Genomic DNA, 14,877 nt, shown 5'->3' with positions numbered 1-14,877 from the left:
TTGGGAGTAGAACCAGGATGAGGTAAACTCCGATGCAGAATCCAGGTCTCCAGCCCCGCCTTGCCTTCCCCTGAGTCTCTCTCTCTGACTTCCTTCTGTTTGTAGACCCTGTGATGACGGCGCCTGTAGAAACCTTCTGTGGTCATGGAGGTGTCTGTGCTGTTTCCTGCACATCATGAATGAGTCACCAGCCCCTAAAGAGCATCTTAGACCAACAACACCGACGTGTTAACTAACTCAGGATGTGTCCAGTTCCTTTAGCTGATCCTTTGGTCAGCTCCCAGACCACAGTCTGTTTTGTTGATTACATCTTATTAGAAAGAAAAGAGATTCAGAGTACCTGCTGGCAGTCATTTGTTCTGCAGATAATACTGTAAAAATTGTAAGACTAACCATCACTGTCTCATTAGCAGCAGTCCTCTCCTCCCAGGGCTTGGGAGGAGACAAGGTTTCCCAGGGGAGAAAAGATGTTCCCCTCCCCCACTTACTTGAGTTGTTGAATCCTAGGATGTGCAGGGACTAAGATGGAACCAGAGATAATGATGGTTTGGGCATGGTTAGGGCTTGCTCAGTTCTGCCGGAGGGGGCAGTTGGAGACTGGAGGTACTCTCAGTGTCCTCTCCTGTCAGGCACATCAATAGCTCTCCCAGAGATAAACCCACTCCAGATCAGATAAGGGCACTGCCTGGATGAAATAGAAAGCACTCCCAGGAGATGCGGAAGTTAGTTTGGTAATAGTCAGGTGAGGAAAGACAATAGGTCTATATTCTGATCTTAAGGTCCAGTTCAGGTCAGGTTTCTGCACCAAGCCTGGGATGTCCCATGGTTCCTGCTCCCCTGGTATTGTTTTTTTAGCTTGAACTAAGAAACCAAAGTCCACCTCTTGGTCCTAAGTTGTATACAGACCTGGGGAGAGAGAAGGAGATACAATCTGGCTTTTGTTACACAAAACACATCAAACTGGTACAATTCTTTCTTTCCCTCTTCTAGACTTTGGTGGGTAAGAAACCAGTTTAACCACAAAAAGCAGTCACTAGAGGCTTTGTCTCAGGTTCAGTTTGCGTAAACAAGATAGTCACAAAGACAAAAAAAACCACAACTTTTTTAATAGGAGAAAAAAAAAAAAGACGGTTACATTTCTTAAGTGGGTCAAGCCTTACATAATCTAAAAATGAAATAAAGACCCAAGCTTGAGGGTCACTCAGAAAATCTTTATTCAAATAACAAATTCCCAACAATAGAAGTGAAACTTAAATGATCTCATGTAACTTACTCGGAAACATAGTGGAACCAAAGAGTTCGTTTTTAGAAAATGGTTATTTTATGACAGTAACTCTCTAGTGCCAGGCGAGCAAACTATAGCTCACAGGTCAAACGCAGCCTGCCATTTGTTTTTTGCAAATAAAGTTTCATTTCAAGACAGCCATGCCCATTCATTCACAAATTGTTATGGCTGTTTTCAGGCTAAAATGGCAGAGTTGCAGAGTTGTGATAAAGAAATATAGGCCGGGCGTGGTGGCTCACGCCTGTAATCCCAGCACTTTGGAAGTCTGAGGCGGGCAGATCACCTGAGGTCAGGAGCTCGAGACTAGTCTGGCCAACATGACAAAACTCTGTCTCTACTAAAAATACAAAAATTAGCAGGGCGTGGTGGCAGGTAATCCCAGCTACTTGGGAGGCTGAGGCAGTAGAAACGCTTGAACCTGGGAGGTGGAGGTTGCAGTGAGCTGAAATCATGAGATCACACCACTGCACTCCAGTCTGGGCAACAGAGTGAGATTCCGCCTCAAAAAAAAAAAAAAAAAAAAAGAAGAAGTATGGCCGCAAAGCTCAAAATATTTACTAGCTGGACTTCTTTCAGAAAATGTTTGCCAACCCTCGATCTAGCAAATCAAATACTATAAAATACACATTTTGAAACAGCCTTTCTGGGGGGAAAAAAAGGTTATTTCCAACAAGTGATTATTGAGCACCTTCGTGTAAGTGTTATCCTGTGACTTTCAGGAAATAAAACGATGCATCTTTTATAATCCTGCCCTTAAGAAAATTACAGCCCAGCAGGAAAAAAAAAAAAAAATTCAGAAAAGAAGATAAACAATTTTAAAGTGTTAAAGCTCGAAAAGCCACCCAAAATCTTAACTTTCTAAAAATGTGGCCCAAATCTCAATAATTATAATGATAAGAAGATTAAAAGCAAGAGAAGTTCAATAACTGGACTGAAGTCACACAGCCAGGTAGAGAGGCGGGGACTTGAATCCCTATCTTTGTTTCTTCCTTGCATACTACACCATTTGATTTAATCATTTTATTTGTTCAACATTTACCAGGTTTTAATTTAGCATCTACAGTGGGCCCGGCACCCTTCCGTAGGATATGGAGACTGCAATAAACAAAACAGACTTCCTACCCTGACAAGCTGTCTCTTTCCCTTAAGCTTATAAGTGAGCATACAAAGAAATAGTTTATGTAATGAAGATGTGGGCTGGGGGAGCACAGAGCAGGTGAGGGTGATGGCAGGAGGGGAAGGTGTCCCTGATGAGGCTGCTGTTAGATAGAGCCTGGTGGGGATAGATGAGTCAGCCAAGAAGTTGCACAGAAAGCTTTAGCGGGGAAGGCCTCCAGAAGAGAGATGCTGGGCGTGTCAGGGGAGGTGCGAGGGCAAGGGCTTAGGGAAAGGTGTCCTATAGAGCTTCATAGGCCATCTGAAGAACTTGAAATGGAGCTACTTCGGGCATTTAAAATAGTTCCAATGTTGGATAAAGCCCCGTCTCTTTAAACTCTTTGCCCCTGAGTGCTGTTTTGGTTGGGTCTCAAAGAGTATGTGTGTTAGTGTGTGGCAGGCACCATGGGGTCAGAGTTTCCACATATAGCCCCCATGTGCAATCCTGGTTCACAGTAATGCCAGCTCACTATCACTGGGGCAGAACCCGCATCAGAGAAGCAGTAGTGGAAACAGCATTTAGGATCAACTTCAAGTTGATTTGGGAAGCGCATAACTACCATATTGCTGGTTCCCTGGTTACATTTTATGTTTGGGTAAACAATCAAGAGATGGCATGAAAGGCCGGGCGCGGTGGCTCAAGCCTGTAATCCCAGCACTTTGGGAGGCCGAGACGGGCGGATCACGAGGTCAGGAGATCGAGACCATCCTGGAGAACACGGTGAAACCCCGTCTCTACTAAAAAAATACAAAAAACTAGCCGGGCGAGGTGGCGGGCGCCTGTAGTCCCAGCTACACAGGAGGCTGAGGCAGGAGAATGGCGTAAACCCGGGAGGCGGAGCTTGCAGTGAGCTGAGATCCGGCCACTGCGCTCCAGCCCCGGCGACAGAGCGAGACTCCGTCTCAAAAAAAAAAAAAAAAAAAAAAAAAAAGAGATGGCATGAAAACTGCACATCCAAGTCTTGCCTGCACAAAACAAAATGACCAATTAACACGACGTGGACTAGAGGTGACTAGAGCCCAGAAGGGTGGCCGTGGGCTCCAGGATAATCAGCCTATTAAGAATAATCCTCTCTGGACAGTGGAAAGCAGTTTTTCAAACACTGACTCTAGGGCCATATGTACAGAGGGCAAAAAGGGAGCAAGGGAGCAAGTCATTTTTTTTTGGAGATGGAGTCTCACTCTGTCGCCCAGGCTGGAGGGCAGTGGTGCAATCTCGGCTCACTGCAACTTCCACCTCCCTCGTTCAAGCAATTCTCCTGCCTCAGTCTCCCAAGTAGCTGGGATTACAGGCGCCCGCCACAATGCCTAGCTAATTTTTTTGTATTTTAGTGGAGACTGAATTTCACTGTGTTGCCCAGGCTGGTCTTGAACTCCAAAGCTCAGGCAATCTGCCTGCCTCGGCCTCCCAAAGTGCTAGGATTACAGGCATGAGCCTCTGCGCCCAGCCGTGAGTCAGTCATTCTTAAACAATTTAGACTAAAATGTGAGATAATTCATGAAGGGTGGAAATCCCTGATTGATTTGATAGTATATTTTGCCCAGATTTATTTAGGTAGTTGCCTCAACACTTCACACTGTAACAAATTCGCTGTTGGTAGCTGAGGACCTGGATTTAAGACGCCAAGCTCATTTGTACAAGATGAAAATTCCACCATTCGCCAGCAGACTGGGAGTGTCCAGCAGGCCCCGTCACAGAGACTGTGGGCTCACCCTACCCACTTGTGTTTTCAACTCTAATATCCCAACCTTTGCTGAGAAATCTAGAACAAAATCAATACTCCACTGCAGAGGGAGGTGGCTTGGATGTTTTGCATTTGGAGAAACTGCAAACCTGAAAATTATCAGGAAGAAAAAGAAAAATCTTACCAAAGCGCAAACCAGACACTTGGCACCCACCCTCTGTGACGCAGGGCTCCCCGGCTGGCAGGAAAACCACAGTAAAGAACTGATTATGCTGTTAGAACGCATTCCATGGGCTGTCCAGGGCTATTTTTATTTTACAATAAGGTACAATATGTTCCATGATGTTCTCTATCCTGGGCATTTTTCCTTGTATTTGCATACTCATTAATCCCAGTAAATCACAGAGAATCTGTCAATTACTTGAACAAATTAACCAGATTTGGGTGTGTTTGTTAACTTCAAGAGCAATGTTAATACACATGTATAATTTTTATTATGAGCAGAACACCAGTGGCTGGTTCCACCTGTTGACTATGAAAGCCCTGAATGTGAGACATGCATTTCAAGAACTGAGCTCCAGGAAGACAGACTAAACGCCAAGGTTTTACAGACTAAATGCCAAAGTATGACGCTCATCAGCAAAAGGAATCGTATTTTTAAATCTTTTTTTTTTTTTTTAGAGAAGTCAATTTTGAAAATAATGTTTGGTCAAGTGTTATTTGGTCAAAAAATGTGCTAAATCCATGTAAGAGAGCATTCCAGGAACTTTACCCATAAGAAAATAAATGTTCCTGTTTTAACTTAGACTCCATAAAAATTAAAACTGTTTTGGAAGAAGGAATGGCTTCCCTGTAACATAATGGATATTCAATAACTCAGATGCATTTTGAGAACAACTTTCCATCCAACTCTAAAAGGAAAACAGACAACTGGTGTAAAATTACTCCTAAAGCCCAGACCGTGTATTAATACTTGAGCTCAAGAAAAACTTCCTTGCTAATGCTTAACTTGTTATCTTAACCACTTTTGCTTTTTCAGAACTTCCTAGCTACTTTTTAACCATTTCCAATCAGGAAAACTGGCCAGAGTGGCTTCAAATATAGTCATTAGGCCTCGAAGGAAGGTCTAGACTTGATGAACTTTGCAAATTCCTCCTTGTTTTTATTCTTTGCAGACTTAGAAAAGTCTAGAGGTCAAGATGGGGTTAGCCACCTGCAATGCTATGGTGGGAGTCTATATTTCTTGATGGCTATTAAAAAAAAACAGGAAAGCAGCAATCACTGTAATAAAATGTGCTGGTACTTGGAGAAATAAAGGTAGAAAGAGGTAGAAAGAACCCATAAATTTAAGTACAACTATCAAACTGTTCATGGAGAAAAAATAGGGCATACACTCCAAAACTAGAGGCTCTCTAAGAAGCTGCAATAAAAACAATGCTCCTATATGCAAATTTGCGCCTCGTAAGAAAACGTAAATAAACCACAATTCTTGTTCTAATGTTTTAACGTCAACTTTGCTGACAAGATCAGGAAACTTGAGCCAAACATCTGCATCAAATGATAAATGCATGGCAAAAATGTCCTGTTTCCACTGCAGGGCAGTCACGGCAAAGCAGACATAAAAGAAATGTTTTCTACTTTACTTAAAGTTGGGATATGGGCCCAAGCCGACTTCTTCACACTAGGAGTGGTGGCACTTGTATTTTGTTTGTAGCTCAATTTTTCACTTTAAGATAAGGTTGGCAGACCCACGATTTATCGTGTCTTCGGTTTACTCACTGGCCTGCAAAGATCTTGTGCATCTATGCCATACCTTGTTCTCTGTGTATTCTTTCTAATTAGTTTTCCTAGGGTATCAAAAATATGGTTGAAGTTAAGTGCCTTTTCTGCCTTTCCAGCTGCAATGGAATTTTTTTTTTTTTTTTTTGAACCTCATCAAGAGAATAAAGGGGAAAAAGGGGAAAAATAAAAATAAATCAGGACCCCAGAAGAGGCTTCTCAGAACGCATGTGCTCAGATTCTCTGCCAAGGGAGTCCTCTAGACTGCTAGTTTTTGGGGAGATGGGGTCCCTGAGCCCAGAGCCGTAACTGGCTACTGAATTGAACATATTTTTTGACTTCGTGGCTTTGTGACCTTGGGGTGGTCAAACAGCAACCTGTGGGAACTGAGCAGCGGTCACAACCATCAAAGTTGTAAAATAAATGTCAAATCAAAGAGATTTCTGGTTGAATCCTTAGAGGTAAGTGTCAACATACCTTCAGGGATACCTGCCTCACTGAAATATTAAACACAAAAACAGCTAGTTCTGAATGCTTCTCCATCAGCTCCATAAACATAGATCTTTCTTCCTCCTCTAATAGCAAGCCAATAACCACCTTCTCAATGGAAAATGGTGTTTCTGCAAGTCGCCCTTCATCATTGCCCAGATATTTATTGTCATATTTGAAAAGTATTGATAGGGCTTTAACTTCCAGATCTTCCCAAGTGACTTGCTTTTCAACTGCGGAATTATTTTCAACCAGGGAGCAACATCTGAGTACAAAAATGTGAGAGAGAGAGAGAAAGGTAAAAGAGAGAACTGAGCCGGGCGCGGTGGCTCAAGCCTGTAATCCCAGCACTTTGGGAGGCCGAGACGGGCGGATCACGAGGTCAGGAGATCGAGACCATCCTGGGTAACACAGTGAAACCCCGTCTCTACTAAAAATACAAAAACTTAGCCGGGCGAGGTGGCAGGCGCCTGTAGTCCCAGCTACTCGGGAGGCTGAGGCAGGAGAATGGCGTGAACCCGGGAGGCGGAGCTTGCAGTGAGCTGAGATCCAGCCACTGCACTCCAGCCTGGGTGACAGAGCGAGACTCCGTCTCAAAAAAAAATAAACATAAAAAAAAATAAAAAAAAAAAAGAGAGAACTGAAAGGGAGAATCATTTTTTACTATACTTTTGTTTTTCTACACTGTACTCTGAACAATAACATATTAGAAAGCACTTTTATCTAATCATTCTGACTCTTCTCCCCTCTTTTCCTTCCAGTGGGGAAAAATACTTCCTCTTCTGAACAATCTTTCAGAGGACATTCCTCCTAGAGTTTAAAACATTACAGTCTTCAGAGTCCAGCGCGAGTTCTGGATCAGCCCACAACTTGCCCTGGCTGCACGGCTTCATGGGTCACAAGGACTGGATGGACAAGTGTGTGTGCCTATTGACCGCCTTCTCCCAGCACATGCACCATGTCCCAGTGGCATTGCTGGAGATGGTCCATGCCCTCTCAGTCCAGCAGCAGACCCTCAGGCAGATCGCGATCTGTGGAGACCGCCAGGCCAAGGACACCAAAGTTCTGGTGCAGTGTGTCCACCCTGTCTATATTCCTAACAAGGTGCTGATTCTGGCTGATGGGGACCCCTCGAGCTTCCTATCCCACTGGCTGCCTTTCCTGAGTACCCTCCGATGACTGGAAGACCAGGCCACTGCGTATGTGTGTGAGAATCAAGCCTGCTCAATGCTCATCATTGATCCCTGAGAATTATGAAAATTGCTATATCCATGACTGCCCCAGCCCCCTTGGGCTGGGGCAGAAGGTGGAGCTTCCCAACTATCTAGAGACTCAGGCCATGCAGGGCCCTGTAGAACCCGTGGCCGTGCGTGAGCACCCTGCCACCAGGTGATCTCAGCCATACTCACTGCCTCCCTTGTGCACCCACTCACCCTAGAATAAACTTAATAGTGTCCCAAGGGGGTCGGTGGAAATTACAGTCTCCAGTCTAGAGGACAGAATTAGGCTGTTTTGCTTTCTATTGTTATTGTTATTGTTGTTGTTTTTAACTTGTGTGTTCCCTTTTTCTTTGCAATTATCAGAAGGACATACCATTGCAATGGATCTTTAGGATGCCCGTATTTATAGCTGAACACACTCACTGGGCTCTGCTCTGTCCCAAAGGGTAGCTCTTTTCTTCCTTCTCGTGGTTTTCCTCTTGCTCCTCCATGCTTTGGAAAAGGCCATATTACTGTAATTCACTGGATTTTGTTATGTAACAAAAGTGAGCCAAGTGCCTCAACACCATTGATCCTGGTGGGCAGCCAAGGTCACTTTTCATCTCTGAATGGAGGTCAGCAGGAAAGATGAGATGGCTGGGCTGGCAAAGCCTGCTGCCTTCCCTCTGCTCACCTCCATCCTGCACTCCTTCTGTGCTAACAGCCCTCCACTGTGGCCACTAAAACACCGCATTTCTCAGCCTGCGTTAAGATGCCAGGAGAAGGGTATTGAGACAGTGCAATAAAGAGTCTGACTACATTTCTGATGTCTGGCTGCATTCAAATCCCATTACTCCCTCTTCTCCTTTTGTTCCACATCCAGGAAGCTGATAAGAAAGCCCAAGTGCTCCCTCCTTTGGAATTGGTGGGAAATTTAAACCCCACAAGCCTCCACCCATGTGCAAGAGCCTTCACCCCAGCTTCACCTCTACCCACAATAAATGCCAAGTCAGTCTCTCTTCTCTGGTTTCTAAAGCTATTTTTGGATCATTATGTGAGTAATAAACCTTTCCATACTTTCTTAGTGGATGCATGTGTGGTATCATCAGTCTCAACATCTGAACCAAATTTTGGGTGAGAAGTTCGTCCTGCCTCTGGGAAATCTCTTTAGAAGGGTTTGCTAATGGATATGTTATCTTTGCCCATTGCCCCTTTCCCTTCCTCCTGCTGCTGGTGGACCAAACATCCCTCTTGTAATGCAGAGCAACACATCTGTGCCAAGGATGACTGAGTAGAAATGAAAGGGAACTGGGTCCCTGATGACATTGTGAGTTACACTCCCACCCACAGACTGTCTGCTTCTGGACCTCCTCAGTCAGGAAGAACAAGCTGGATGTGTGCAGCCGCTTAGAGTTGAAGATAGTCTCAAACATAGGGCTTATGACTGAATAATCTTTTATGACTTCAGGAGCAGAAATCAGTATTTTTCCTGGGATGTGAACAGGCAACAAGCATAATATTTGTACCCCACCTAGGAGTAAGCCATTCTCAGTGGAGGGCCCCTGTAGCTAAGGGGCACTGGAATTTCCAGGGTTAACCTCATTTTGGGTGAAACATTAGGGGAAACAAGCCTGTATAAACTCACAGGGAGAGCCTGTTTCCATCACTGGAAAATGGTCTGAAAATCAATCTACAGTAGATTTTAGAGATAGTTTCAGAACCAAGCATCTGACTTGGGAATCCACCCATATGTGTCTACCTCATGCTGTTAATGGGCTTAAGAATATGAAAGTATCAGGAAGAAAGGACCTGTTTACAGAGCACCAAATCGGCCACTAGCAAAGTACTAGATATGCAGACAGAGTAGAATATAGGCTTCCTCCCCTACCCCCTGGTGGAGGGTATCAGTGCAGTAATACTCTAAAAAGTCATTAAGAGAATGACATCAGGTGCCTTCTAGTAGAATTAGAATTTGATTTCATTTGTTCAAAGCTTTTGTTATATCTATATTTTTCTATATGGATACAAGTATCAGCCAGAGCAAGTGATGGTGAAGAAAATCATGTCAGCCAGGTACAGGAAACTGAAAGCTAGACTCACCATCCCTGCCTCAATAAACCCAATGGCATTTCTCATCCTGACCTGGCAGGTAAGACAGAAAGCGGAGGGGTCGGGATGCAGAGCCTCCTGAGCCTCCATATAAGCACCGGGATGAAACAATATAATATTTATTTTTTGAAGAAATGAATGAATAAAAAGCCAATGGGCAAAAGGAAATACTACAATTGTGGAACAGAAATATTAACACAATCTAAACCATTTATCATTGGAAAAATGACATATTCTGGAAAAAACCATCTCTAATTGAAGCTCATCAAAGATCCAAATGTTTTATGTTTATATTTCACGTAGTTGTCAGTAAAAATTGTAAACAACTTCTAGAGTGCTTTACAGACCAACAATTGTTGATATCTTTAAGCAGTATTTTATAAGTAACTTTAAGTACTCAGTATCTTAGTAATTTTGCTAGTCCACATTTCAAAGACAAAATTTGAAACATTCATATTATTGATAGAGTGAATGTGCAATCAAAACAAACAAACAAAAACCCAGGAGGACAAATTATACTCACTGAGCTCTTGCTGTGAGCTCTTGCACTCCCTATGGTAGCAATTGAGGGTATCTACACTTTATTTTCAAGAAATAATAAATAAGCTCAAATTCCAACTTAACTTTTTTTGTTTGTTTGTTTGTTTGTTTGAGATGAAATCTCGCTCTACTGCCCAGACTGGAGTGCAGTGGCACGACCTTGGCTCACTGCAACCTCCACCTCCCGGGTTCAAGCCATTCTCCTGCCTCAGCCTCCTGAGTAGCTGGGATTACAGGCACATGCCACAATGCCTGGCTAAGTTTTGTATTTTTAGTAGAGACGGGGATTCACCATGTTGGCCAGGCTGGTCTGAAACTCCTGACCTCATTTGATCCACCCACCTCGGCCTCCCAAAATGCTGGGATTACAGGAGTGAGCCACCATGCCCGGCCCCAGCTCAACTTTTTAAACAAAATAAGAAAATTTAGTTAAATCTCAAAGCGCTTTGTGAAATGATTTTCTGACAAAGAAAAAAAGAAATGGAAAGAAACGTCTGCTTCAAGAAAGGAGCCCCCAAAAAGAGTGCAACATTTCTGTGTCCAAAGACTGATTATAGCTACTCTTCTTTGAGCACACTGATTTCTTTTTTCCTGAAAGTTAAGGTCTCAGTGGAACTCCCAGTATTTCTTGATTTTAGCATGAAATACCTTATGTGGGTGTCTAGACATCACATCTGTGTTTGAGCTTGGAGAAAGTGATCTAGCAACACACCTAACCTGCCTGACAGGTATTGTCTGTACCTGAATGGCTTACTCATGAGTCACAAAACATCTCTGTTGCCAGATTTGCATTTGATTTCATTCTTAGACTTGTCTCATTCAGGATGCTGAACAAATTTTAAAAGTCAAAAATATAAAACATTGTAAAAAAGCATTTGCTCATTATTCAGCTTCTGAAAAAAGATGTCTTTATGCAAAAACTCATATTTGTTGAAGTATTTATATAAGAAAAAGGAGCTCTCTAGTAATTCTAACGGCAATATTCATGTTGGTTCTCTATAATCATAGGAATATCAGACATTAAAGCAGTTCTGATAGTTTCAGTGCATTGCTGTCCTGTTCACAAAAAACTCCAGAGTTGTGAAACTCTCTTTAATAACTTGGAGAGTTAGCTTTGGGCAGTCTTTTGAACAGATCACAAAGTTATGAAGTCTCTTAATTACCATTGCTAAATCTTGCTAGAAGGAAGTTGTTTCTATTGGGTGTTTCTCTTTAGTCTGCCAGGAACCCAGGGCTGCAGTAACTAATCATTTTTCTATATTGTGTAGAATAATCGGACACAAGGCTGTCCACCCTTTTGGCTTCCCTGGGCCACATTGGAAGAAGAATTGTCTTGGGCCACATAAAATACACTAACACTAACAATAGCTCATGAGGAAAAAAAACCCTCAATGTTTTAAGAAAGTTTATGAATTTGTGTTGGGCCACATTCAAAGCCATCCTGGGCTGCATGTGGTCCCCAGGCCGCAGGTTGGACAAGCCTGGTACAGACTTTTCATTCAAAATATAATCTAGGGCTTATAACAAATATAAATCTAACATATTTATAAAAAATAGCCCAAAGGAAGTGAAAGGGAGTAGAGCTGTGTTGGAGGAAGTTGACACCTGTTGGTAACCTGAATGCATAGCAAAAAAATGAAAAGACTCAGAAAGGATAAATAAGATTAATGTAAGAAATTCTATAAGTATGTATTTCTCTCCTTCTCTCAGCTTCTTTAAAAGACATAAAACTATATAAAGTAACAATTATAACAAGGTTTGTTACATATATAGGTAATATGTATAATAATAATATTAAAAAAGAGGAAGACAGAATAGAGCTACGTAAAAGTGTCTCTATTTTACTCACATTAAGGTAGTACACATCATTCTGATAAATTAATACATTGTTCATACTATTCCCTTACGATACTTTTTATTTCTGTAAAATTAGTAATGATATTCCCTCTTTCATTCTTGATTTTCATAATTTGAGTCATCTCACTTTTTTCTTAGTCAGCCCTGGGGCAACCACTAAGAAAACAGCTAAAATGTATAGTAAAAATCACTAAAAATTAAAATATTATATTATAAACATTAATTTAATACAAAAAAAGTAATAAAGGTAGCACAGAGGAACAAAATGTGATATAAGACATACAGAAAGCAAAGAGTAAAATTGTCGACATATATCCAATCATAGTAATAATTATGCAATGTGAATGGATTAAATAGTCAAATCAAAAGTCGTAAGTTGTTAAATTAGATAAAAAGAAACAAGATTCAGCTATATATTGTCCACAGATGATAGGCTGAAAGTAAAAGAATGAAAAAAGATATGTCATGCCACTAGTAACTATAGAGAGCCAGAGTGGTTATGCTAATATCAAACAAAATCAACTTTAAGACCAGAAAATGTTAGTGGAGATATGGAAGACACATAATAATGATAAAAGGGCCAATCTATGAGAAAAATGTAATAATTATAATCATATAAATACCTAACAACAATGTCCCAAAGTACATAAAGCAAAAACTTATGGAATTGAAGGAAGAAACAGAAACAGACAATTCAACAATAATAGGTAGGGACTTTAAAACTTCACTTTCCACAATGTATAGCACGGGAAGAAGATTATAAAGGATATATAATTATAAACAAACAACACTATAAACAAACTACTAACAAACATCTATAGACCATCCACCCACAAACAGTAGAATATACATCTTCTTTACAAGTGCACATGGAGCTTTCTTCAGGACAGGCCATATGCTAGGCCATAAAACAAGCCTCAGTAAAGTTAAAAGGTTTGAATAATGCAAAATGTATTCTCCAATGACATTGGAGTCAAATCAGAAATTAATAAAAGATGAAAATTTTAAAAATGTATAAATATTTGGAAATTAAATAATACATTCATAAATAACCAGTGATTAAATAAGAAGTCATGTAGGAAATTCAGAAATCCTTTGAGATAAATTAAAACAAAAACACACCAAACTAAAGTGAATTGGATGCACTTAAAGCAATGTTTAGAGGAAAATGTATTGCCATAAATATTTACATTATAAAAGAAGAAAGATCTCAATTTCCCAAACTTCGACCTTAAAACACTGGAAAAATGAGAGAAAATGAATTCTAAAGTAAGCCAAAGAAAGTAATACATAAAAAATAGAGCACTAATTGATGCAATAAAGATTAGAAAAGTTATATCAAAACTTAATAACCAAAAGTTGATTCCTTGACCAAACCAACACAGTTGACCAAATTTCAGGTAGATTGACTAAGAAAAAGAGAAGACTCAAATTATTAAAATCAAGAATTAAAGAGGGAATATTATTACTAACCTTACAGAAATAAAAAATATTATAAGGGACTAGTATGAAAGATTGCATGCCATGGACATAAATGAAATGGACAAATTTCTAAAAATACATAAACTACTACAACTGACTCGAAAGGAAATAGAAAATCTTAAAGAAAAACCTCTAATGAATGAGTAATTTTAAAACTTCCCAGAAGAAAAGCCCAGACCCATTCTACCAGTTACTTAAAGAATCATTATTTATTCAAATGATTATTATAATTATTCAAAAATTATTTGAAAAAATAGAAAACAATTCCTAGCTCATTTTATGAGGTCAGTTTTATATAGACACAAAAACAAAAGATATCACAAGAAAACCAGACCTACATCTATTATGAATATAAAACACAAAAGTCATCAACAAAATACAAGTAAATTAAATATTGATACATACAAAAAGGATTATACACTCACTATGACAAAGTGGGATATATCTCAGAAATATAATGCTGGTTTAACATCCAAAAAAATCGATCAATGTAATGCCCCATATCAATAGAAAGAAGAACAAAAAAAATTGTGGTCATTTCAATAGAGCAGAAAGCATGCAACAAAATCCAAAATCCATTTATGATTTTAAAAAAAAAGACTCAATAAACCAGGAATAGAGGAAAACTTCTTCAACTTGATGAAAGGTATCTACAAAAACAAAACAAACAATACAAAATCTCAGCTCATATCATACTTAATGGTGAAAGACCGAATGCTTTTCCCCAAAGATCAGGTACAGCATAAGTATGTCCACTCTCACTACTTCTATTTAACAATATTCTGGAGGTTCTAGCTTGGGAAATTGGGTAAACAAGATAAATCTTAAAAATTACGTTTGCAAAAACAAAAGGAAAATTCTTATATTTACATATGACATGATTTGGTATGTAGAAAATTTAAGTAATCTACTATTAATAATTAGAATAAATTAATTTAGAAAGGTTGCATTATACAAGATCACTATACACAAATTAATTGCATTGTTATATGCTAACAATGAAGAATCTGAAAAGAAATTAAGAAAACAATTTTATTTATAACATCCTAAAAGAATAAGATACTTGGGAATAAATTTAATGAAAAATTATAAGACTTGTACAGCAAACAACTATGATGTGGCAATGTAACACTTTGTACACTACAAAATGTTGTTGAAAGAAATTTAAAAAGACCAAAATAAAGGGAAAGACATCCCATGTTCATGGATTGGAAGAATTGGTATTGTTAAAATGGCAACATTCATCAAATTGATCTATACATTCAATGCAATACCTATCAAAATTCCAAATGGCTAT

At 39.9% G+C, this 14,877-nt stretch overlaps 1 protein-coding gene across 1 annotated transcript in view; it reads right to left on the bottom strand.

Annotated features, from left to right (window-relative positions):
- The window catches only part of LOC105472640 (Down syndrome critical region protein 8), a 120,328-nt gene that overhangs the window by 400 nt on the left and 105,051 nt on the right, over nt 1-14,877 (bottom strand). Inside the window, exon 4 of the transcript XR_011622821.1 lies at nt 1-906. This exon is cut by the window's left edge and continues 400 nt beyond it. The gene's annotated coding sequence lies outside the window, so the exon portion shown is untranslated. The remainder of the gene's footprint in view (nt 907-14,877) is intronic.

The sequence above is a fragment of the Macaca nemestrina genome, chromosome 4 (genome assembly GCF_043159975.1).
Source record: "Macaca nemestrina isolate mMacNem1 chromosome 4, mMacNem.hap1, whole genome shotgun sequence".
In the NCBI taxonomy this organism is placed as follows: domain Eukaryota; kingdom Metazoa; phylum Chordata; class Mammalia; order Primates; family Cercopithecidae; genus Macaca; species Macaca nemestrina.
The sequence above is the reverse complement of the archived record's forward strand: the minus strand, read 5'-3'. Positions and strand labels throughout refer to the sequence as shown.